Genomic DNA, 26,115 nt, shown 5'->3' with positions numbered 1-26,115 from the left:
ATTAGATACCTCTGGGAATCTTTGACAGTCGGATGCAGCGGAACCAAACATTCAGGAAAAAGAAGCTGTGACAGCGGCTCAGGCCGATCTCACAGAACATTTGCTACACTGAAGTCTGGCAAAAACTTGGCATTATGGTCCATCCCAGTCATGACCAACATAAGTTACGCATTACGGACAGGCTAGACTAAATAAAGCATTCTCTTTGAGGTATAAATGGAAAATGACTCTTGGAAAATCTCTGCTGAGAACCAAAAGACAAAGTGACAAGATTGTCGCGGCGATGTAATTAATCACGGGCTCGGGGACGACTTGTAGACAATGGCATACTATAAAAAGTAACCGAGCAAGCAGCTTTCAATTTAACATGTTTTATTGTTGTTGTTGGAAAGAAACAAGCCCTGTGGTTAAAAGATGGACTCCTTGTGATGACACATTTCAAACTTTAAAAGCTACAGTACGTAATGTACCTCAGAAGTACAGTATGTAACTGGGCAACCAAATGGAGCCCGAAGACAGACAAAATAAATATTAGTGCTGCATAGAGTTAAGGATACTAAATGGATGACTGCAAGACAACTTTCTTACCTGAGGAAGAACAAGGTGGCCATCATCAAAGGACAGAAACATGGGGAGAGAAAAGAGAACACATCGGATTAGGGAAACCATGTTTTGTTTTGTTCTTTTTACTTCTCATAACATCTCAGATGTTATCCCAGCAAAAATGCTTTGATCCAAAAACTATTGAGAATATTAATAAAAACAAGAAGTCACAGATGTACGGCATCCACCATAGCTTTCGCTTCATTTTAAGTTCGCGTCGAGCTGCAATGACAATAGAAAACTTTGACATCTCAAACAGATAATGAATTATTTAATAATTCCACCATCCACTGGGTGGGCTTTAAAGGGCATAAAGTAAATCAAATTGACTTGAATGCTCTACAAAATTGAAGCAGAGAGAGGTGATGAAGCATTTAGATTTAAGAGAAAATGGTTACCCCAACCTGACTTGGTCAAACTATTTGTACTGATTCGCATTTTCACCAGTGAGTTTAGTTCACTTCGGTTTGATTGATTTTTGGCACCACAAACGATCTAATGCAAACTGTCCCACTTTTCTGGACACTTTTGAGTATACAGTGTCTTGTACGCTTGAGTATGTTTGTGTAGATTTCATTTTTTAGGAGTGAAATGGGGACAAAATATATGACGTAACATTACTTTTTCCTCATAAAACCAGACAAATGGCACGGGGGGAACCGAAGTTGTTTGTGTTCCACAATAGTTTCAGATTACGTCCAGATAATATCCTCTACCAAGCTGTGTCCCTTTTCTTTCTTAAATCCAATGACGAGTTGCATTTTGTGCCACAGCTGCTAATGTCTCACGACCCAGAATTTCTGTCTACAGATCCTATGGTGTAGACGCAACAATGATTAGATATACCATACAGGGACAAATTCATATGAAGTGTACAACTTGGTGGCTTCAGGTACCCCCTGCCTTCAGGTTTGTTAACTACAATACAAGGTACAGCTCTGATGAGGACTAGCAATGATACTGTATTTAACACCACATCCACTCCTCAATCCACACATTGACCCATTGGGGTAGCCCAAATAAAATCTATATTATGACCTGAAACCAGCAAATAAATGCATCTAATTTAATGAAGCCATTGTGAAAAAAAAAAAAAAAAACTTGCCCGATGCAGCTTTGATTTTAATACCTAGAACAGCTAATCTAGTTACTCTTCAAATCCACTTATGCTTGCAATGCTGCTGTTGACAGAGAATTTTATTTAAGGGACATGTGAATAAAATTAAAATGTTATGATTTATTCTAACTTTTATTGTCTATATTTTTACTGATCATTCTAACTTGATATTAATCCTGATCTGCCCGCGATCTCACTGGAATGTGCTTCATTTTACTCGCACCCCAAATAGCAACAACATGTGTTAGAAAAACAAAAAAAGAAATCGGTGCAATGTGCACCATGTGCTTAAAAGCCAAATTCAGTTCAACACAACAGCAAATCTTCAAAAGTCTTGTGGCATACATTGGAGAACGTCACACAGGATGGGCTTTTTGCCCGGGAAGCCTGAAACATACCACTTTGTGAGATCTTCATAAAGCTGAACACAAGTTTGTGCAATACTTGCCCAGGCTTCCATAACAAGACACTCATATACTCAAGAGTGGCAAGTTAATCAATTGGAGTTAAAATCAACGGCGAGAACGATTCCATTCTTTGAAGTAGAGATTATGTAGGAAGGGCAGTTGTATCATTAAAGTACGGTGTGCGCAGCTGTAATGGAGGACGTCTCTTCCTTCCGCCTCAGCTGAATACTGATGCAGCTGACTGATTGCCACGTCTGTGGGATCTAATTTGAAAGGTGGACAGTGATGAATGTCTTTCTTCCACTTACTGACCGTCTGATGTATTATGCATCCCCAACTGATCAGAGGGGCTGATGAGGCACTGGGAGACAGGGGGCGTCCATGTCCAACGCACCCTGACATTGGTTATATAAATGACTGCACCTCAACGTCTTTCATTTCCCAGCTCACAGGTCACGGGAAGAGCTAATAGGGCCGTGGTTAATGGGGGACGACTGACTTCAGCTGGGCCTGCCTGCACATTTTGATGGCCTGCGCTTTTGACAAAGTCTCTTTACACAGTGCCTGAACCATGCTCTCTTGTCAGCCTGGAGTATAATTGTCAGAGACACAAACACGGGGGCAGAGCCGCTGGATAGCAATACCGGCTGTCCCTCCGCTACTGTGATCCAGGATGTGTACATTGGAAGTGTGTGCATCCTGACTACATGAGAAAAGGTACCCTAGGCCTAATTCACGTGAAACAAAGTGTAGACTCTTCATTGTTACAGCCGGTCAGTCGCAAAACTCCTTGATTTATAGACGGGTATCAATAGTTTTGTAGTAGACTTCACTTTGCCATCTGAATGAAATGTTATATTAACCTTTTGGGAAAAGGCCTCGTGTCCCAGACCATGCTTTGTTCCTCTCAGTGGGATAAAACAGCACTTGTAATTGTGTCTTAGTTGAGAGGGCAAATTTGGTTCATTCTTTCTGCTGGAGTGTCCACCAGGAGAATACTTGCTGGTGCAACCAGTGCTCCTGAGGCCCATCATGTACATTTTTAATATGCTGAAGCAAGACAGTATTGCTTGGGGGGATTGGGGTGGGGTGGGGGGGTCCTCCCATCAAATCACAGCAATCCGAACAGGTTAATGGTTGGCCCAAATAAACAATTTTCACATTTTTATTATTTTTAAAAAAATCTGATTAAAACGTACTGTACTTGCAGCTTGTAGGCACCAAAACTACATAAGGTCATTGCCATTGCTGCAGAGGCCCAGACACCAGGCCAGAATTATTATTTCAGAAAACTCTCCTGAAAACATCCCCCCCACCCAATTTTTTTTAACTATGCGTGATCGTTTCTGATAAGAAAGAGATGAAGCACCGCATCCATCACTGATTAAAGAGGCGGTTGGAGTGCATCCGATTCATCATCCACTGTTTTTACACAGTTTTTCACTTTAAAGCATTATCTGAATTTTGAATTTAACCATGGGCCTCATTTGTGTAGGCCGTATTATGCGGCAAACAGAAATGTTTACCAACCAGAGAGCAAGGGAGCCATCTTTAATTCATTAGAAAAACACACTTTGCAGAAAGACCTTTGGTGGGGGCTTGCATTGCTCGGGCTGCTTTAATGCATACTCAGTATGCAAGGGAGGCCAGTGTTAAAGTAGTGGATAATAGGCGAGAAAGACTGGGGTGAAATTCAGTCCTCCTCCAATGAGCCATTAATTACCGCTGAAGGAGGTGAACGACATGTTTGAGAGCCGAGAATTCTACATTAGTCATCCGGCAGCCGCACATTGGTGGGAAGTCTCCCTCTGCTGCTTATGACTTGTTTTTCTTGAGTTTCACCAGTTTGTCATTGCCTCTTTTTGATTGACATATTTCTGTCTCTTCTCACTAATGATCTTTTGCTTCCTGTGCTATATGCTCAGATGCACAATCTGAATTTGATCCTTTTAGGCCCAATTTTTGATTCCATATCAATGTATTGATGAGCATCTTTTAAGTGCATTCATATCAGTTTGCAATTCCACATTTGACTTTTTGTGTTCCTGCCTTCATGCACAGCTTATGTCACGGTTGTCTTTGTGAGAAAAAAATCTATTTTGTCCCATCTTGTCCTAGACATTTAATCAGCTATCAATACGACCAAATTCTTCATAACAACCCAAAGATGCAGGACATAAAAAACTTGGCTGAATAAGAACCCAGTTGGAATACTGAATAAGAAAATCATATACCATAAACACTATATTGGTTTTTAAGGTCAGTGGTCAGTTCTTCTCCATAACCAATAAAGGTGGGTATTGCGATGAGGTTTTCCTCCCCGATCAGTCAGCTCTTCCACTCGACTGCTTTGATTCAGAATAATATACTGGGTGTTCCATTATGGCACACTATCTTGTCATTACATTGAGACGACGGGACCAGATTCCACTGGAAGTGATCTAATTAGCATCTTATTAAAAGAAGCAAATCAATGTCTGGAGCCAGCACACTTTGTTTGAGATTTCTTTCATCTTTGGGGGATTGTTGTAAAGACTGCTCATGTCATTGATCTCTTCTGAAGTAAATGAGACAGAATATTAAGTGGATGATTGACATTTGATAGTTGAACCGGATTAGATATATTTAGGTTTCTAAAGATTTACTATTACCAAAGAGAGAACCTTTCGGGTTTTTTTTTTTTTTGTTGTTGTAAAAAGAGAGACTACGCATACAGTACATCGAGTATGTATCAGATATCAGGTGCTTAAAGTATTCAGTTTAACATACTGTACATGTCTAGTTCTTTGACAATATTAAGAGGTAGAGGTAGAATGAAAGGAAAAAAAGTCCTACACCACTGATAGAAGATGTGTATTTTATTCCATTCTGATCCAAAACTCCTGCCCCTGAACCCACAAGCAAACAAATTGACTACAGTCGCACTCAATGATAGGTGTGTAATATATTTATATATATTTTTGCTTCCTGTCGCAATGCACTGCCAAAGAGACCGAAGAGGGAGCGTAAGAAAACAACAGCAATGTAGTCATTTAAAACAGAGCCTATTTTAAGTCAGGGACAGCTTCTCTGCGTTACTGAATTAATCAAATCCAAAGGACATCATCTTCAAACTCGACATCCCCCTAAAGGCAGGCATCTCATTGCGTATGCGGCAGAGGAAGCTTCACAACATCCTAAAAATACAGTGGTCCTGGAAGAGAGGTGCTCTACCAGTCTGAATAGAAGCATGAAGAACTGGCGGTGGGCCCGTGGGGATAGACATTGTGATTAGATGCAAAAACTCGGCTTTCATAAACAGCATTAGCTCTCGTTAAAGATCCTACCCTTGCACACTGAAGCCAACCCTCTGCTTTACAAAGCAAATTTTCCCCCGCTTCCAAACTCTTTACCCTTTGTTTTAACCGCCATTAATCCAGTAGACAGAAACTCTTAGCTCTTCTTCATCTGCTGGTCCCCTTCTCTAGGAACAAGGAGGACTCTGAACTAGGACTTCCCCCTCAACCCCCCCACCCACATCCTCTTTTACCCTCCGCCTCTTTGAACTAATCATTTGGCTCCGGGCTATTGCTCTCCTGTGATCATATAATATGAGTCCAATAAAAAGGTGTAATGTAGCACTTGGACAGTAAATCATTTTGTTTTGCTGTTTCATCATCGATGTTACAGCATCGTGCAAAGGAAAATGAGGAGTGCTTAACTGCTAAGTGTTTCACACCTATATTTGGGTAAGAAATGTTGACGCATCAAATACTGCAACAATGTTTGTTTCAGAAATTGATGTAAATATGATGAGCGGATTCAATATTTTTATGGTTTCACAGGCAAAATGGCCCTTTGAGGGAAACCGTGACTGCGATGTGGACCGTGACAAAAATTTGTTTTGACGCCCCTGGTATGACCATTTCCAACATCAATAGGGATGGGCAAAATAATCAATCCTTTAGAATTCAGTCAGTTGTGTGGGATTGTTTTTGATTTATCGTGTCTTGATAACATTAAGTGCAAAATGAGGGCACCGCTTTGCTGTTGATTCTGTCAAGTTTGCTGTGGAAAGAAGTTGGGAAGTTCGGTTAAATCCACAAAGACACCCAAACTGTCTTGGCTCGCATTCTTCTGCTCAATGCACTTCTGGCTCCAAAACAGGGATTCAGAACGTTTTGATAGTCTCCTCCTTTTAAACCCAATTCAAATGAAGTTCTGGAGTGAGATTACCATAATTGAGATTCATTCATGTGTCAAAAGAAGACGCAAAGAGAGGTCAAGCTTTCATCCCTCACACAAAACAAAAGGTTCAAACAAAGCCACACCTGTAAAAAGTACAAAACGTCCTCAAAGGATGATTGAAGTGTCAACTGGACATGAATATTTCAGTGCAGCAGGTTGCAAAAATTTTCCAATCATTTTCTGGGAGTGACTTAAGAGCCATTTTGAAGATATGCTTCTCTTCAAAGAGACAGGATTCTCAGAACTTCCACCTGTCCCCAACCTCTGACACCAAAGATATTGTACTTAAGTGAATACACTGGCTTGTAAATAAGTCCATTTTCCCGCCACGGCCCTCCCCATGATTTCTTCTGTCTATATGGATGAAGCCATTTTGTGAACATGGTTCTTGTGAAATGAAGTGCTGTATGTAAAGTAATAAAATGCAGGAGGTCCCCTCTCAGCACCATGAATGAATCGCTCCTGCCGTGGGGAGCCAGTGACATGACTGTGATTGGACCAGACACAGGGAATCCAGATCAAAGCAATCTCTTGTGTTTTGGCCCCCAGCGCAGTGTGGAGAGGGCCCACACCGCGCACACGCACACACAAGCTCATGCGCATAAAAAAATATAGTCATACAGCATGCACAGGTCAACACCCTCTCTACCTTTTAACTTGCACACATGCCCGCTTGACACACAGTTGACACGTGAAAGATGCATGAAACAATGTTGACTCAAATGAACCTTCATTCTTCAAATGTCTCATGTAAATAAATAAATTCAATAAGAATTGGCGGCACGGTGGAGCAACTGGTTAGAGAATTGGTCTCACAAGTCTGGGGAACGGGGTTTAAAATCCTACCCCCGCCTGTGGAGAGTTCGCATGTTCTACCAATGCTTGTGTGGGTTTGCTCCAGGTACTCCGGTTTCCTCCCACATCTCAAAAAACATGCATTCATTGGAGACTCTGAATTGCCGCGAGGTGTGATTGTGACTGCGAATGGTTGTCCATCTTGATTGCGCCCTGTGATTGCCTGGAAACCAGTTCAGGGTGTACCTTGCCTCCTACCTGATGATAGCTCAGGCACTCCCATGATCCTTGTGATCATAAGTGACTCAGAAAATGAATGGATGGCTGGATGAAAAAGAATCGGATGCGTTCCTAAGATCTCGAGGCATGCTCTCTTAAATCGGACAATAAAGTCAATTACAGTCGCAATGGGTGGGAAATCTTTACTCTGAACTCTCGCCAAACATTACAGTTCACACAGTTGAATAATGGCCTTAATAGCACTACTAATCGTCTACTGCTACTGATTTTGCTCACGGGAAATATTTGGAAAGCAATGAAACTAAAAGTAATAACAGTGTGTGGGCTATGCTTGCTTAAACAGAATTTTAATGAGATGGGGAAAATCTATTTGTGGATGTTCTGAACTCCTGTTTTCATGACTGTTGTAGTGAGTGTAATAAAGAAGCACAGATGAGATTTGACACAGTGAGAGGATATCGCTAAGCTTTAGATAGTTGAGCTCATGTCGTTTAGTGTTTAACTGCTATCAACTTCATGACAAATTAACAGTGCACATTTCTGGTTGCAGATACTGAAGGTGATGCACTCCACTCTGACTGAAATGTGTGACTAAAATCTGCATTCATTCTGGTTTTGACTGGGACAGAAAATACTGGAATATATTTTCTGTCAATACTATGCATGCACAGTAAATAATATATATAATAATATACTCCTACTCCTATCTAATCTTCTCAGTGTCCAACTTCTTCTCTTTGCTTGTATGATTTATGTACTTTGAAGTTCCACCACCAAATCTTCTGTTCCCTTTTCCTCCCAGAAGATACATCAAGTACTCTCTCAACAACTTAGAGGTCATGGTCCAGTATTCTGGAACCTCCTCCTGTCCACTGAGAGCCTGTCTCACCTCTTCCCGAAAAGCCGCAAAGTGCGCTTTCCTTCCTTTCCCAACCTCCACCACATGGTTTTCTGCTCTGGCGTTAAACCCTACTCCACATTTGTTCTGATCCACACCATGGTAAAATAATTTCAACCCTGCCCCTAAACTTCTTTCCTTACTACCTTTCCACCTGCTCTCTTGGAAACAATTTATCAACCTTTCTCCTTATCATTATGTCAAACAATTCCCAAGCTTTTCCCGTCATAGTCCCAATAATCAAAGTCCCCAAGTTCAGTTCTGGACTCTGTGATTTCCTCTTCTCTTTCTGCCTTAGAACCACTTTCAAGGTCTCCTCCATTTCCCTCCACAGTACCTGAATTTCCACCGATGCCGTGTAGGTTAACGGAGGCAATGGCGGATGTTGTTAACTCAGACCACGACCAATCCACTATGAAATTCTTTGGATGAATGCTCTTATTCTTTGGCAAAAGTTTGTTCTTGACGCAACCCTGTGCATTTACCTAGGCTCAGTACCAGCTTAAAGTTTTCACTGGATTGAACACCCCTTAAGGCAGGGTCCATGTATTTATATTATATATGTTGTGTATTTCACGCAAGTCAATTTGTAAGTACATTGAAAGAAGATTATTGTTATTTCACCATTCATACTTTGTTGTGAATTTTGGTTTCTGGTGGTGTGCCATGGGATTTTCTAATCTCTAAAGCTCATCCATGGTTTTATCTCAAGTAGACTTGACTACTGTAATGGTCTTCTGACTGGACTCCCCAAAAAGAGTATTAAACAACTGGAGCTCATTCCAGCATTCTGAATGCTCGCGTTCTGACCAAAACAAAGCCGTCAGAGCATATAACGCCAATCCTAAAGTCCTTGCACTGGCTTCCAGTCATCTTTAGAATAGATTTTAAAGTTCTGCTACTGGTCTATAAATCACTAAATAAGGATTTAAGTCCTGAATCCATGAAAGAAATGCTAACGGAATACAAACCCAGTAGAGCTCTGAGATGGACTGAATCAGGTCAAATAGTGGAGCGCAGAGTCCAAAGCAAACATGGTGAAGCAGCATTTAGCTATTATGCTGCTTCACAAATGAAAGAAGTTGCTAAAAGAAGCAATTTCAGCCCCAAATGTGAATGTTTTTAAGTCCAGGTTGAAAACTTTTCTTTTTTCTCATGCTTTTTAGAATATGTCCACTTTTTGATCATATTACTTGCATTGTATGCGGTTTTAATTGTCTTTTTTTATATTTTGTCATTTTTAATGTTTTTATCCTGTTTAAATGTTTTATCTCATTGTTTTCAAATGCCTTTAATCACGTAAAGCACATTGAGTTACCTCGTTTATTAAATGTGCTATACAAATAAATGTGCTTTGCTTTGCTTTGCTTAATGTGAAATGGCTCAATAAATGTTGCGGAAACAGTCCAGTAAGTCAAAAAAATAATAAAATACATAAAACAGGTTCCAAAGGTCAGATCAAATGAAACAATTTACTGTCTTTTATGAAGTGAAGAAACCAACATTTTTGGTTGATGCTATGAACTCAAATGTTAAAAACATAAAATGTCAACATATTTTACCGTGTCAGAAAGGCATTCATTTAACAAGTTTATTCCTGTGCTATGAAATATTTCTCTGGAGGTCAATCACGACAAAAGAAAAAAAAAAAAAAGCCCAAGCAAAACCGCAAAAGTAATAGTGTCTTGGAACATGGTAAGTGGTAGATTCACATGCTACTATTTCTTGAATATGATCGTCAAGTTTTGATTTGTGTACAAATATTAGCTTTCCCAAGTCCTCCCAAATTCCAGTGTTCTCCGTAACAGAGGCAATTCAATAGCTGCTGTTTTATTCTGTTGGCCAGATTCAAACAGGCGTCGGGCACACACGTGTTCCTACTTCCAAAGTGCTTCTATTGACGCAAAATTATGCAACACCTCCCAGGCCTCAAATGAAATGTTAAAAGGGGCCATTGTTTTTTTATTTCCTGTCTGGTCTGACTTTAAACTTGACGTGATGAGGTAACTCCCTGTGTCACCCACGCTGTCGTCTATGAAATGGACGGTATTATCAAAGTTAATTTGAAATATATATTTAGAGCGATGAGGAATGCCCTGGCAATGATGCAATGCCGTTTGAGGTGAAGAAAATAACGAGTGCGCATTTGTGGACATGTAAACAGTGTCGCCTGCACTTATGCTGTCAACTGTCACAGTTGTTGTGCACGCACTCATGCACTATCGGCATTAGATACACACCCACACCCACACCCACACCCACACACACCCACACACACACACACACACACACACACACACACACACCACACACACACACACAAACAGAATGTGAATCCAGAGAGAATCTAAGGCGGTCTGGCACCTAAAAGGTAGAATTTGGTGCCCTCTATGCAACCTTGCAGGTTACACCCATGCATGCGTGTGCAAGGAAGGAAAGGCGAGCTTTCTGATTTTCCAGTCTCTCATTTCATACTTTCCGGTAGTAACTTTTAAAAAGTGACATTTTCTCTTCCCATCATCTTGTAAATTAAAGCCTCTGTTTAATTGCTCTCATATGGTTAATCCAAATTAAGCACGGCCACAAAATGAAAAATTCCATTTCGTCCGGATTGGCGGCGTTTCCGACAATGTGCTCGCAAACCCAAAGCGCTCGTGAATGAGTAACTTCAAACCTTGTAAAAGACCCAATTTAATGGGGGGGGGGGGGTGGATATTGTTTGTAGGAGAGAATCCTCAATATTTGCCGTGGTGCAAACACTGGATATGGCAGTATTGAAATGTTTTAGTGGCTTATACAAAGTAGATTTCAAATGGAAAAGGTTGCTTAATGGAACCAGATACTCGATTGTGTAACAGTGAAATTCCTTTCTCTCAAAGCAACGGAGCAGAATTGAACGTGTGAAAGGCCGACAGAACCATCTCTGTGTTGTAATTCATGCGGCTCTTTATGCCGGCTGATTTATCTCAGCGGTGGCTGGATTCAACTCCTCTTTTAACCAGCGATGAGGAGGGAATTAGAGCGCTGTGTTCATTAAATATCAAACATTTTATTTATTCTTGTCTGACTGCTGCAATCCTTCAAGTTTCAAAAAATGATTTTGGTAATCCAGTGGCATGATCTTACACTTTGGCTACACTGCTTTTAGTAGTCACAAGCTGATGAGAATGGACCAAGTGGTGTTATAAACGCTAACCCTTTTAGCCAATCAGAACCCTGAAGAAAGTCCTTGCAGAAAAGGGCACACTAAGAAAAATGGTGGATTGAGGATATGGGGAGTCGAATCTGTAGACTTCCTTTTAAGTATCAGTTAATCTAGTCATCCATTCTCCACAAAAATTCAAATGTTTCGGGTTGCGGGTGGGTTATAGTCTACAACCTCGACTGGACGCCGATCAGTCACCTGGTGAATGTGAATGGAGCATTGACTGTGCAACTCGACAACAGATGGCTATGTGAACCACTGCACGAGCGGTGGCCCTACTTAACATCATACTTGAAAACGTCTGATCCAGTGCCAATATAATCATCAAACGTGTCCATTAGGGATTTGCTAGATTGAAAATGATGAAGTGCAAGACCGTGATGTTCCACACCAGCCCTGCAGGGGGAGCTCAATTTCCTCTATTTGCTTTGACACACCAACCTGACTGTAAATGGGCTGGAACAGTGAGAGGTCAAAAAGTCATTTGTTTATCCGCACCTTTATTTGGATCTTTACCAAAATGTCAAACTAGCTCAGCAAATGCTTAATTCTTCTACCAAACATGCCAATCAAAATGACACCGCACTGAGCAATACTGTAATTTCCGGCTTACAAGCCGCGACATTTTTCATACGCTTTCAACCCTGTGGTTTATGTGATGATGCAGCTAATTTGTGCATTTTTCTAATGGCCGCAAGGGGGTACTCGAGTGGAAAAGGTAAGAATGAGACCAGTGGAATATGTGCCGAGGAAGTGACTTTTACCAGCCCTGTTAGCGCTGCGCTAGCATTAGTGCTGCGCTAGCGTGTTGCTGCTGTGTTACTGGCGTGTGTCAGTGATATTTATCGGTAAGTTTTATTTTAACTTTGTTTGTAAATATCTCGTGTTTCAATGTGGGCACTTGCAGCTTTTACACAGTTGTGGCATATGTATGTACCAAATGGTATTTACTTTACAAATGGACTCGGTGAGGCTTATGACCAGGTGCACTCTGTAGGCCGGGAATTACGGTAAGTACGGTGACCTGGAAGTGCAAATAAATTCAACAAATTGTGAAACATTTTTGCATTCCAGAAAAAAAAAATTAAGGTTCAACTTTCAAAATCTCACCCTGGTCAATGTAGAGTTTGCATGTTCTTCCTGTGCCTGTATGTTTTTTTTCCAGGCACTCTGGTAAACTCCCGCTGTCTAAAAATGTGAATTGAAGACCTACATTTCCTAAACTGTGATTCTGTGTCTGGATGGTTGTTTGTTTCTATGCGCCCTGAAATTGGCTGGCAACCAGTTCAGGTTGTACCTCGCCTCCTGCCCATAGGTAGATGGGATTGGGTCAAGTAATCCCACAACCCTTGTGAGGATAAGCGTCTCAAAAAATGAATGAAATTAAAAGGCAAAACACTTACATTCCACAAAACAAATTAACAATAAACACAAGTTTTACATTTCAGAAAACACATTAACAAAAGCAGAAAGACTTTGGCCAAAGTCAAAACAAATGACAAAAGACAAAAAGGAAAGGAATGTCCCATTTCACAGACATTCTTAGAAATCTGACATCTTTTCTCAGCAAGACCTCGCTTCAACATGATTGGTGGAACAAAAGCAAATGACCATGTTAATATTCTGGTTGAAGCGGGTTAGTGGTTGTCATTCTCCACATTGAAACAAGTACCGCACTTGTACAGGAGCGGATAGGCCACTCTGCCAGGAAGGAAGGATTCTTACTCCAAAATGAACTTCAAAAAGACAAACAACAGATAGCAAATGAAGACCTTAACTTTTGGAGACATGTCCTGTGGTCTGACAAAACTTAACCCGAACTATTTGACCACAATCAGCGTCGTTATGTTTGGAGGAAAACGGGAAGTCTGCGAGCCTGAGAGCCCCATCCCACCTTTGAAATACAAGTGAGGCAGGATCATGATGTGGGGCTGTGTTGCTTCACAAAATATGAAGAAAGAACATTATGTGGAAATACTGTTCGCAGTTATTAATTATTTGTCACAGATATACAAAAATAAGCTAAATATAAGCTAAATAAAATGATATTAGTATAATATTGAACTTTGGGCTCAGTTATTACATTTGAAAAAAAAAATTCTCTCTCTCTCTCTTTATATATATATATATATATATATATATATATATGAGAAGGGTTGCGTCAGGAAGGGCAAAATGTGCGTTCATCTCAGATGACACGCTGTGGCGACCCCGAAAGGGACAAGCCGAAAGAAACTTACTTATATATATATATAGACACACACACACACACACACACACACACACACAATATTTAGGTAGGCCAATAATGTAATAACCGGCCAATAACATAAAAGGTTGTTACGTTATTGGGCAAAAGTTATTAAGTTATATAGCCAGGAATTTTATTACAGTAGTGGCCAGCTTAGTACATTTTAAAAAGGGCAAATTTATTACGCTAGGGGATGTTATTACATTACGCACTTCTTTACGTCAATGGCAACGTTCAAAGGGATTGACTCTTATTGCCCTCCACCAGGCTCCTTTCTTGCCGCATGCAAAACAATCTGAAAATGATCACACTATTCTTCTTTGCAAAAATTAAACTCATTCATCACTTTTTGGAAAAATGCAATGAAAAACCATACAATTGCAACACTTTTGTTTTTTTTTGTTTTTTTTGGGTGAGCTTGACTTCTTAGATCTAAAACTTTTTCCACAAGTAGTACAAAAGGTCACCCAGTCCTGTTTCAGGCTGCCATGGACAAAATGGTATGGTTGTGATAAAAGACAGGGGAACGGAAATCATGAAATGTGGAAGGCCATGGTTGGACAGGACGAAAGAAACCGAGTTGGCTGTCGTAAAATGGTGCACGCGAAAATACTTGACAGTACGTAGTAGTGCAACTCGGAGGTAGCCTGTCATGCGCGGGGAAGCAAATTTATTTCCCATTTAACACATCAGCTGGCTGCAACTCTTTTAAAGCTAAGCCATGTGTTTGACTTACCTACAAGACTCACAGAGGTAAATCTATTTAGAACGTCTAATGTTGAATTTGTGGGGTGTGGGTGCACTTTGAACTAGGGCAGCCATAAAAAAAGTTTAAAATAAAAAAGGAATTAAAGAATAACAAATTGATAAGATTGATTAATTGCCCAGCCCTACCTTCTCGGTTGTGGCCTCGCCAGTGGTAATAATGAAAACAAAAACAAAAGTAGTAGTATTAGTAGTAGTAGTTAGTACGTGACAAAAACAAGTGCATAAAATAGGAAAAAACATTTTTAGAAAGGCAGTTTTTGTGTTCTACCAGCAAGCAGTAGCAGCAGGTTTTAGAAAATCACCATTGGCAAAGTTTGGGGAAAAGAGTATTTTTTCATTGACCTACAATTTCTCAATTACAATTTCTATCTGTGGGCAAAAAAAAAATATGGCATGTCCTCTATCTGTTGACACTTTAGAATTGAAGACAGAATGCTTCAAATAGTATGAAGAATTGAACTCCTTGCTGGACAGTTTGTTGGTCTGGCCCAGCTGAAGTGGCCTCAAGCAAGGCGAGAAGCCCCCAATGGCCCTGTGTAACACCCCCATTCTAACTTTTTTTTTTCCCCAGGGAATAGAAGAACTAAGTGCACATAAATAGGAGGTGAAAATAACCCACCAAAAAAATTATCATTTTTGCACAATTCCTCATTTCATAATAACCCATTTTGATAGCTGGCATCACATTTTTAATTTCAATAATTTAGCTTCATACCTCGTCTAAAAGGGAAAAAAAAACCTGGTGTAAAAGAAGACTTGAGCCGTAGACTACAGTATTAGTTCTGCTGTCGGTGCTGTGATCATTGCAAGGGAACAAAGGCGAGTGGGGGGTCTTTACCTCCTCACGGAGGACTTGCACTGTCACACAGGGAGTGTTACCACATCTCTAAAAGGGGACGCCACAAAGCACTAACTCCCTTGCTCCCTCTCCTCTTTTCTCCTTGCTTCACACATGATTCTCACAGGCTTCCACTGATTCATGTGATACATTGGAGATGGGGTGCATAACCCGCCCCCCACCCCACGACGACACATTTCTGCGGTGAACTTGTGTCTCTGAATTGCCTTTTAGTCTTGTTTTGTTATAACAACCTCGTCCCTGAATCGGGTCACATAACAAAAAAAAAAAAAACATTGCTTTTTGTGCTGTAAACATTGGCGCAAACTTTGCTGAACTGAATTGTTGAGACAGTCAATTGTTGAGAGACTCACTCGTCAACTGTCTGGACAGGATAGTGTGCGCGTCCGGTCCAAGGAGAAGGACGAAATATCTTTAAGTGAGTCTGGCCGCATTACAGCAACAGCTGGCTAGCACGGTTATAGATGGCAGCAGCTGGAAAAATGAGGTTGAGCCCAAACTTGATGTCATCTGAGATCAGCACAGATAACCATAGTCACTAAAAAGCGATGTGACTAATTCACTGCGATTGGCTGGCGACCATTCCAGGGTGCACCCGGACTCACCCAGAGTCAGATGTGATAGACTTCAGCATGCCCCTGACCCTAGTCAAGACAAGCAGTACGGAAAATGGATGCATAGCTGAACAAAAATAAATAAATGCTCCAAAGATGGGAAAACTTCCATCATCTATGTGAAAAAAAATTGTAACTGCTCATTACAAACATACAAGCATGGATGGGAAGTCTGCTAGTGTAGCAGGTGCTGAATTTGCTCTAGTGTCAGCACTCCACTGCGTCACACTCCACTTCCGCACAAAGGCAGTGATCAGTTGTCTGTTTCTATTTTTTTACCATCAAAAATGTAAAGTTGTGCCCAACTCCATAAATCCAAAACACTTCAAATTATTTATTATACCAACCGCAAGAGCGTCAAGCTCATTTCATCTCATTAAAGTTGCCCTCGGGTGGCCTGTTAGAATTAAGACTATACATATATGTTGTTCTTTTACGGGAGGCCCTGTAGCTCAGTGGTTAGAGCACTGGTTTGATAAACCAGGGGTTGTGGGTTCGTATCCCACTGGGGCCTCCACTCCCTGAGAAGGGTTGCGTCAGGAAGGGCATCCGGCGTAAAAATTGTGCCAAACATATGTGCGTTCATCTGAGATGACACGCTGTGGCGACCCCGAAAGGGACAAGCCGAAAGAAACTTACTTTTATATATGTTGTTCTTTTACGTAATAATGAAATAAGGGCCTCTGAATCTGAAGCAGGAAGATAATTATTCATGTGTAAAACTGTTGAACATTTTAGTAAAGAAAAAGATAGAATGCCAATTGTGCAAATGATGCAGAGTCTTAGAGTAATTCAGAGCAATTTCCACGGTCATGTTGGAACAGGGCGACAGAGTGGACGACTGGAAAGCATATCTGTCTCACAGTTCTTAGGAACCGGGTTATGCAGTTGCGAATGTGAGCGCAAATGGTTGTCACTATAAACCCTGCGAATTGCAGAGAAGGAGTCCAGGGGGTACCCCACTTCTCGCCCAAGGATAGCTGGGATAGGCTCCAGCACGCCTGCGACCCAGCTCAGGTTGGCAGACAGGGAAATGAATAAATGAATGTTGGAACAGGAAGGAGGAAACTGTTCCTACCAAGTTTGAAAATGTCCAAAATATTAGTCTCCGAGATCTCGTGAAATGAACTCTGAGTGTTTCAGCATACCAAGAGAGTCTTACGTTCAGGTGGCCAATATACAGTCTAGCCAACTTCTCTATGAACCTAAAAATTCATTTAACTTGGAGTGTACTCCTATTTTGCACCATTTTGGGTTTCATGATTTGCGTTTTGCTTCCAGTGCTGAATTTGCCGTTTTTAATCATCAAACTAGCACATCATCACGTCATTTTGAATCACCTTGTTTATCATCTTATGAATCATCAACCGCTGGAGAACTGGGACTTTCTAGACTTCGACCCAAGTTTTACCAGGGCAGTGGGAGAAGAGCGTCGTTACTCCGGCCAAATATAAAATCAGGTAAACGTTGTTACGTAACTCGGTGCGATTGCTTTCCAGTGAAAGAAGCGGTAGCCTGAGACTTTTCAGTACAAAGCTTACACGGGTTCATAGCGCTTACTTAGCGGGTCTGCGTAATAGAGAACGACCAGCTGAGAGCCATCTGCTGCGGAGGGCGAAGCCTTAACAAGTAGGGAAACTGTCAGAGAGGATTAATGTACTACCTTAAACCTGAGTTAATAATAAATGGGATGTTTATTCGTTCAAGGGGGAGGCCATAGATAACGGCACTCCAAACCCCTCCTCTTACTGCCAAAAAGATAAATTCTGCTTAAGTGGAGGACCCGCCTGCCTTTTGGCCGCCAGCTCCCAAATTATTAGGAGCAAAACACAAGTTTGATAATTGCCATTGTCACGAATGGAAAAGGTCAGACTGCTTGTCTTTCGTAGCAAGAAACTTTACGATACTGCTTGGTATCAGTCTACGTCATAAAATGAAATATCTTAAGATACCTCGAAAAGGTTAATGACAACAGTTCAAGTTTTAAGGTATCAATGTGTTAATTTTCTATGGAGCAGAAAAAGTATCCATCCATCGATTTTCTTAGCCGCTTATCCTCACAAGGGTTACGGGAGTGCTGGAGCCTATCCCAGATGTCAACGGGCAGAAGACGGGGTACACCCTAAACTGGTTGCCAGCCAGTCACAGGGCACATTCAGACAAACAGCCGCACTCACAATCACACCGAGGGGCAATTTAGAGTGCCCAATGACTGTTGCATATTTTTGGAATGTGGGAGGAAACCGGAGTGCCCGGAGAAAACCCACACAGGGACGGGGAGAACATGTAAAATCCACACAGGCGGGGCCGGGATGGAACCCGGGACCTCAGAACTGTGAGGCCAAAGCTTTCCAGCTGAGTCCCCATGCCGCCTGCAGAAAAATTAAGTAGGTGAAAAATTAAGTCATTCATTTTTATTTTTAATTTAAATTAAGGTAGTCCAGCATTTTATAGTCTAATGGTAAAATAATAAAATAAAAGTACATTATTTCTTTAATATTAAAAATATATGTACAGTTTTTTAATTATTTACATTTAACCTTGTCCAGCATTTTACAGACTCATGGTAAAATAGTAAAATAAATAAAATTGCATTATTTCTTTCATATTAAATAAAACAGTCCATATTTTTGTTAAATAAAATATGTACAGTTTTTTTATCAAATTATATTCAACATTAAATAAATTCAGATGGCCGAAACAAATTGAAAAGCTGCCAAATAATTTAGTATGTCACCAACAGTGTGTGCTTGTTTAATACAGTGCAACAAATTAAATACAGAAGACAAAGTTCATGTATGTGGGTACATGTTAGAGTCCCTGTAAGGCAAAAATACTTGTCTGGTAAATTTGACACACCACACAGAAAATTCTGCCTAATTTAAATCAGTAAACAACTTGTTGAGTGTATAAAATGAGGCTTCCAAGTGATGAAAAATGCAATCCCTTATCTCGACAGTGGGCGTGGTGCCTAGCGTTGGGAATCTCGAGAATGAGGCTAATTCAACACGTCAAGATACACAGGTAGGGATTTTCTTTCAATAACGACATTTTTACGGTTGCAATGATTCAAAAAGATTTGATTCAGGACGGGAGCGCTATGTTTTTAGATTTGATTCATGCAGGAACAAAAAAAGTGATAGTCAACATTTCCATGTGTTCTAATCAAAAAACTTTACTTAACCCAATTCTATAAAATGACATTTGTTGAACCTTAAATGCAAACGTGCAGTCATACATCGTTTGTGATTGGTGTGTCAGCTTCAAGATTTGTGCCCTCTCGGAAGTTTCTGTTTAGGGTCGCAAAGTACCAGCACGGAGTTATAACAATCACGAACGAAATGAGAAGAAGCATCAGTTTAGGGCAGGGGTTTTCAAGGTGGGGGTGCAGAGCAGCTATTTAATGTTGAAATAGTGACGCTACAGAAAAATGCAGTTTCACTAGAAGTGTTGTTAGTATCCACCGCTGCTGTGTTTGGCTGTAAACATTATATCAGATGCGGAGTACAGCGAGAGACCTCTCACGCTTGTTTTACGAGATGAAAACCATAAAGCCTCAGGCAACTGATTCCTAGCCTCGCGATATCCGATGCATCAAAGGATTCCTGGAAGATTTTGTACGAACACTCTTAGACTGCTACACATACAGTCATATCTTTCGCCTTGACGAATGGATATCCGGTCGCGTTGGATTATAGGTTGCAATCCTAGTGTTCGCTGACTGTACTGAAACAGACTTGCTCAACAATAAACTGTCAATCAAAACCTACCACTGCAACCTCAAAAATGGCACCCAAAAAATTCGATGTATCAGGGACACAGAAATAGTGAAACAACAAAGCACCTCAATTCAGTATTACATAGTTCTTAGTCATTTCACATGCTTTGAATTATTATCTTCAAAGATTAATTATTTAGCAACATAAGTTACTTGACAGGGTCCTAAATGAAAATGGATCTGAAAATAAAATCACCCCTGATGCAGCGCAATCCATCAATCAAAACTTTATGTCCAGCATATGGGAATTTTTATGCATGAGAAATGTAGCACAAAGTGCTGTAAATAGTAAAATGGGAAGAAAAACACAACAAATGTTATGAGCAAACACACACATTCACAATTGTGCATTTACACAAAGTAAATCACTTCATTTATGTATTTCGCAATGAGTAAATACCAGTTAAAAAGTATTGGAAATTAGAGAATCAAAAATTAAGACACTGAGAGAATTAAAGATAAAATATGGTTTAACAAAATAAGCACAAAAAAAAAGTTAAATGGGGACATAAAACTACCAGGTTGAAATCAATAAATATGCTAGAAAAGTTAAAATCAATTAATACATGTAAAAAAAGGATATAACCTAGTAAAACCAGAGTTTAGTTAAAATCTGGCTACAAAAACAGATACTGTACACTATTTAAAAAATGGGTTTTAGGTAGGCTGCTCAACAGGCAAGGAACAATTGTTTTTGTTGAAACTATTTCATTGAGGGTTTTCATGCTTCCATACAGGAAGCATTGTGGCAATATTTGCACTCTGATTGTAATCGGTCCAGCACTTGTGACCACCTCCACAGCACCCATTGGTATCACTGGAAAAGCCCCACTATAGCGCTTCAAGAGAAGGCTAAAGACAACCTTGGAAAAAAAAAAAAAAACTGCGGCTGCACGTCCCCTGCTCCGCTGCTGATGCATGCAAGAAAATGTGGGAAAGAAAGCCCTGAGAAGAAAGAAGTCAAGGAAACATCTTCTTCTCTCCACTCTTTGCTTCCCTCCTGGAGGGCTGCATTAGCCCATGGTGAGGATTTAACTAATGAGCCTCGCTTTCTCTCCACTGAGCCCATCCCAAGACGGCCTCTCTCTCGCAATTGCCTCCGAAGGGTTTCAAATGCGGCCGGTCGCTGCGGAGCTCAACTGTCCGATAGATTATAGGAATATAAAATAGATGGGCGAGATAGAGTCGAGGGGCGATACTTCATTTTTTTGAAGCATATAGTATGCAAATGCATACCTAGGCATGTGTGCAAATTTGATCGGAGGACTTTTCAACCATTATTACCATTACCATTATTTGGAGTACTTGAGGCAATTGAAACTATGTATTCATGTCGAGAAACAATTCATCTGAGGTCAAATACACCTAGAATTAAACAAACTAGAATCCAGCTTCAGGGGGAAACAAAAACTTTCTAAAGTACGAACAAAACAAAACCAAAAAACTGTAAATAAATAAATAATAATAATAGTAAATAAATGTTACAAAGTGAGAACTAAAGCAGGACATATGCCATGCATTCGCCATTGTCCTGCGTCACGTTAAAACTGAATGTTTGTTGTTTATATGCTTCATTAACCAAAGTAGTTAAGCTCTTTTCCCTCTCGTATGACTGTATAAAAAAACTGTAAAAAAAAAAAAAAAAAAAGGTTTCACAGTGATGCCGGTTTGACCCTGACTTCCTGCAGGAAATAGTTTCCAAATCCACACAAATCAGAGGTTGACCTTGTTCCAGGAAAGTTCTGTGTTCGACCTAAGACATGAAGTGAAGACCCAGTGACACTTGTCTTCTGTCCAGACCGTTCATTGACATTCTAAAATTTACAATTATAGGCGATGCCATTCATACAAAACATACTAAAGACTTAACGACTAACGTGAAATTCTGACAATATGGAAACTCGTGTCAGAGATCCTTTCTGTTCACATCATGCAGTAAAAACCAGTTCACATGATCGTTGGATTAAACTGCACATTCTCAGTAAAGACATCTATGTGGCAAATTCTCTCAGGATCTACTGTACTTTCTCATGTGTCCATCGCACAGACATCACTTTTGCAATACCGATGTGTGTGTGCGTGCGCGCTTGTGCATGTGTGTGCAAGAATTCTCTCGACTGTTCCACTCACAGGAACAGCTGACAAAAAGCTTATCACAGAGGATTAACTACTGCTTTTCAAGGTGTTTTTCCACATCACAACTCTATTTTTTTGGCAGCCCACCAAAGAGGATGGGTGTGGCAGGAGGCAAATCTCTTTCGAAATCCCACTGGCGATGGTTCCAGTCTGACATGACAACTTGTCAAGTGGCAAGCCAGGTAAGCATTTACGCTGAGAGCGTGGCAGATGAAAACTGACACCCGGCATGATTATTTTGTGCGCGCGCGGCTCTGACGAAGGTTACCTGATGGCGTCAGACGAGAAACAAACTTTATGTAATGACTCTTTCAATCGTCAGTGGATTCATCATCTCTGAGTAACCGCACTGACCTTACTCTACACAGAACCCTCGCCTGGGTGTGTCCCGCCGTTTAAATGATGCCTTTTCAATAGCCCCTGCTTTGTGTTCATGGCAACCGATAATAAACAAACCTCGCACTCTGATTCATCATTCTCCATCTTGAAGCTTGAATACGTCAACCCTCATGACGACGAGGAGAGCGTTTGGAAGAGGTGTTCCGTGATCCAGGAGAGTGTGTAACAGTAAAACTGGATTTATTTTACAGAACAAGCGGGCCCCCTCATTAGGCGACCGGGGGACACTCATTTGCAACAGCGTGAATATCACCCTCAACTGCGAATTCTCAGAGGTTTTTGGGCAGTATAAATCATTAAGACAGAAACTCCTTGGAGATGCTGTGGCGGTCGTGCACCTTTAGGGACAAAATGCATTTGATTTCATATGTTTCTCACAGTCATTTCTGCGGCGCATAACAAGCCACTTGATGTCAAATTTAACCCCTTGCTGAGATCATTTGCATTCGTATCCCAGCTCATTTGCACACCCGATCTGCAAAATGGTTGTTGAGGGATCGGAAGCCGGGGGTGATAAATGAGATCAGGTGATTTATAGCACGCCTCTTAAATGTCATTTACGAAGCAAACAGGGTGTACTGAGCTCATTTCGATGCTTTAGGTGAGCCATGCCTCTGAAGCGGCGATTCGCACGATGGAGGAGGATGTTCATTGTGATGGAGCCATTGTTCTTCTGCTAATCCTAACTCTCCTTCTCAACCAACCAGCGCCGCGGGCTTAAATGAAGCTAGCTACCCGTTTAATTCTCTACTTTGGGCACCCATTGTTTTTGCTCCACTCATAAATAAAATAGGCTCGAGAAAACAGCAATTGAATGTGAAGCATGTCTGTAGAAATGCATTGTGACTCGCAAACAGAGGGTGCCCAACGCCCTCCCCCCACTTCCCGCAGCTCGCTTCGGACTGGCTCGTGTCGTCTGCCAGGAGATGTGCAGTGGCAGAGATACGACTATGGTGCTGAAAAGCACATCAAAGACGAAAGGGGCGGGGGGGCTGTGAGAGGTCCGCTTTACCTTTGAACATAGAATAGGATTGGAGACTGTGCCAGCTCTCTGCAGGCAAGGCTCAGGCTGATCAGAGGCTGCCCGGCACGGCGAATGCGGCAGCAGCAGTGGGCACAAACACTTGCACTATAGTCTCTTTCAAAGCAGCCCTCTACCCAACACTGATAGCCTACACACAGACCCGGTGCGAGCGCCGCCGCCGAGGGAGCCCAAACGCCAAACACTCAGCGCTGAGACAGTGTCAGCGTGGAACAAAGTCAGTGATCCGCCAGTCTCTTGCATTGTTCCTCCTAAATCCCGCATTTGCTGCTATTCTCAGTTGTCTTGAGGACAAATTATATGTGCATACTTGAACTGCGACGCGGAGTATCGTAGTACAGTGTTATTAATGAAAACGAATTACACAAACACCTTTATTTCTGCACACGCTGAGAGTAACTGGATAGCAGGCGTACATTTAGCTTGCTTCCCAGACGGTTCCTAGGGATTGAGGCAATTAAAATGACCATTTGTTTTTTTTTTTTTCTGGTTCTTTTTACAAAATATTAATTACACGAATCTCGTTAATTGTTCTGCTGCAGAGAGTTTGGACAGGGCCGCAGCTGAAGCCTGGGAGATAAAAACAGGATGGAGGTGTGCGCGTGTGTGTGTGCGTGTTGGGGGTGTTCAGGATACGGGGGAGGAGGTACTAATGCTTCAGTACTGTCACTGGACTGTAAAACACAGATGGGACCCTGTCGTGTCACTCGCTGAGCCGAGAGAAAATCCCCTTATCCAAAACGATTTGATCAAGTCATCTCACATGTGGTCCAAATTATTTCTTTTTATGACAATAACCTACATCAATTATCCCTTGCTTTGCACACCCCAGCAATGGGATTGAAATATTATTTACCTGTTTAAAAGCAAACGTTTCTGAACATTGTCTTTTCTTCTGAATGGATGGTATCACGAAAGATGAACAAAATTAATTTTGGACAAGGGCCAGATTTTGTTTGGATTTAAAAAAAAAAAAAGAAATCAAGAGGAAATATTGACAATTGAAACATTATTTTCTGGGGTCAAACTGCTTCCCTTCTAAAACTTTTATTCACTGTAAAGGTAATTTCAGAAAAAACATTTTAATTTGTTTTTTTATTATTGTAACAGTTCTTCACAAAATATTGGGTTGAATCCCTAATTTTAAGACTTCTGTAGACAAACGACTGCATCTCAAAAGTAACGATTTGAAGCCCCTGTAATCTTTCTACGCTACGTTGATGTTTTAATAATAATTTTCACACATTATCTTTAAAAACACGCGTGGGCAGAGAAGCATTTCCAGCCCCAAAGCATTATCAGGTTAAGCGGAAGAAAGCCATGAGTTGGCAGTTTGCTTGCTTTGCGTGTAATCTCTGCCCCCATATCAACGTAACAAATTTCATGCGGACCAAAAAAAGAAAATTAAAAAAATGAAAAATTCAGGGATGGGGGGGGTAGCATGCTGGCAGAGGCGCAGCAATTAAGCAGATAATTATGTAAATGAAGCCTTTACTTAGTCAGCGAGTGGGCAGTAGACACAGCCAGCACTTTCTACGGGGCAAGGGCCACCTCCGCACTCGCGGGGGATACTCGAGTCAAGTAGTCTACAACTACATTTGTTTTCAGTTACACACACACACACACACACACGCGTCACCTTTTATTGTCAGAAACAAGAAATTGATATGCTTAAAAACAACAAAGAAAGGGAGATCCCTTGCTGACAATGCGAGAAGCTTTTTATGTGTTTGCGCCATCAAATGTTGTGAGGGGTACAAACAACATGGATCCTGAAAGTACTCCAAGTTGCCACCCTCTATTTGGGCACCAACTGCAAGTGTGCAGGATTGAGAAAGTGCAGCACCGCAGGCCAATCATTGTTCAACACTTCCGTGCCATAAAGGAAATGGAACATTGCTTGTCTTTATTTGCTTTATTTCAGTTTGCCACACTGTTCGAAATAATAAATACCAATCAGGGTCGGATGGTGATGATGATACTGCACATGATGGTATACGTTCTATTGGCCTGTACATGAGCAAAGAAAAAAAGGGCAGCCTTGGACATTGTCATTCGCAAACTAACATAAAAAGCAGGAGTACTTTGAGTTTTATTCCTTCCCATTGAACTTTAATATCCATTTCTAACAAAGAAGTGAGTATTCTCAACGGACAATATGCCGTAAAATTCCACCCTACACAAGCAAACTGTACAGCACTATTTGTACTCCTACCAAGGATTGCTTAAAAGTTAGGACTTGGGTAGTTTATTAAAAAATGTGGACCAGATGGAACAAAACCAAATCGCAATATTTGTGAACAACAAATCTATCAATGGAAAAGTGCGAGTTTGCAGTTTTAGCCAAGGAATCTTGCCAACATTTGACATTTGAAACTCCAATTACAGACGACATTACTACATTAAAACCATACGTCAGGGCTTTTTTTTTTTAAAGTATTAATCATGCACAAACAGGACTGAACTTGATTGCTCACACAAACATGGTGTATGAAAGATGGTCTACTCATAGAAGATTCTGTCTGGCAAACCCCCTAAATTTCCTTGAAGTTCCTTTTACATGTTTTTTTGGAAGAGTTTATGGAAATAGATGAAGTCACCACAGGCAATGTGATTCCGCCAAACTGAGATGAATTGCAGTGGCTGTTTTTGCGTCTTTAAATTCTGCGTAGACAAGGCAAGTGCAAATATAAGTCCTGTTCCAAGTTTTAAATGGAATGTTATGCAGGATTGACAGATGGCCCCCGGTTCATGTTTACCCAAGAGAAATTAAATC

At 40.9% G+C, this 26,115-nt stretch overlaps 1 protein-coding gene and 1 long non-coding RNA gene across 2 annotated transcripts in view; one reads left to right on the top strand and one right to left on the bottom strand.

Annotated features, from left to right (window-relative positions):
• roraa (RAR-related orphan receptor A, paralog a) overlaps positions 1 to 26,115 on the bottom strand; it is a 230,245-nt gene that overhangs the window by 168,062 nt on the left and 36,068 nt on the right. The gene's annotated exons all lie outside the window — the stretch shown is intronic.
• On the top strand, positions 5,704 to 9,664 carry LOC133502326 (uncharacterized). Its single transcript, XR_009795440.1, has 3 exons — positions 5,704 to 5,855; positions 5,952 to 6,022; positions 7,940 to 9,664. It is a non-coding gene; the product is annotated as an uncharacterized LOC133502326 (long non-coding RNA).

Source organism: Syngnathoides biaculeatus, chromosome 6 (genome assembly GCF_019802595.1).
Source record: "Syngnathoides biaculeatus isolate LvHL_M chromosome 6, ASM1980259v1, whole genome shotgun sequence".
In the NCBI taxonomy this organism is placed as follows: domain Eukaryota; kingdom Metazoa; phylum Chordata; class Actinopteri; order Syngnathiformes; family Syngnathidae; genus Syngnathoides; species Syngnathoides biaculeatus.
Note: the sequence above shows the minus strand (reverse complement) of the source record. Positions and strands in the feature narration are given on the sequence as shown.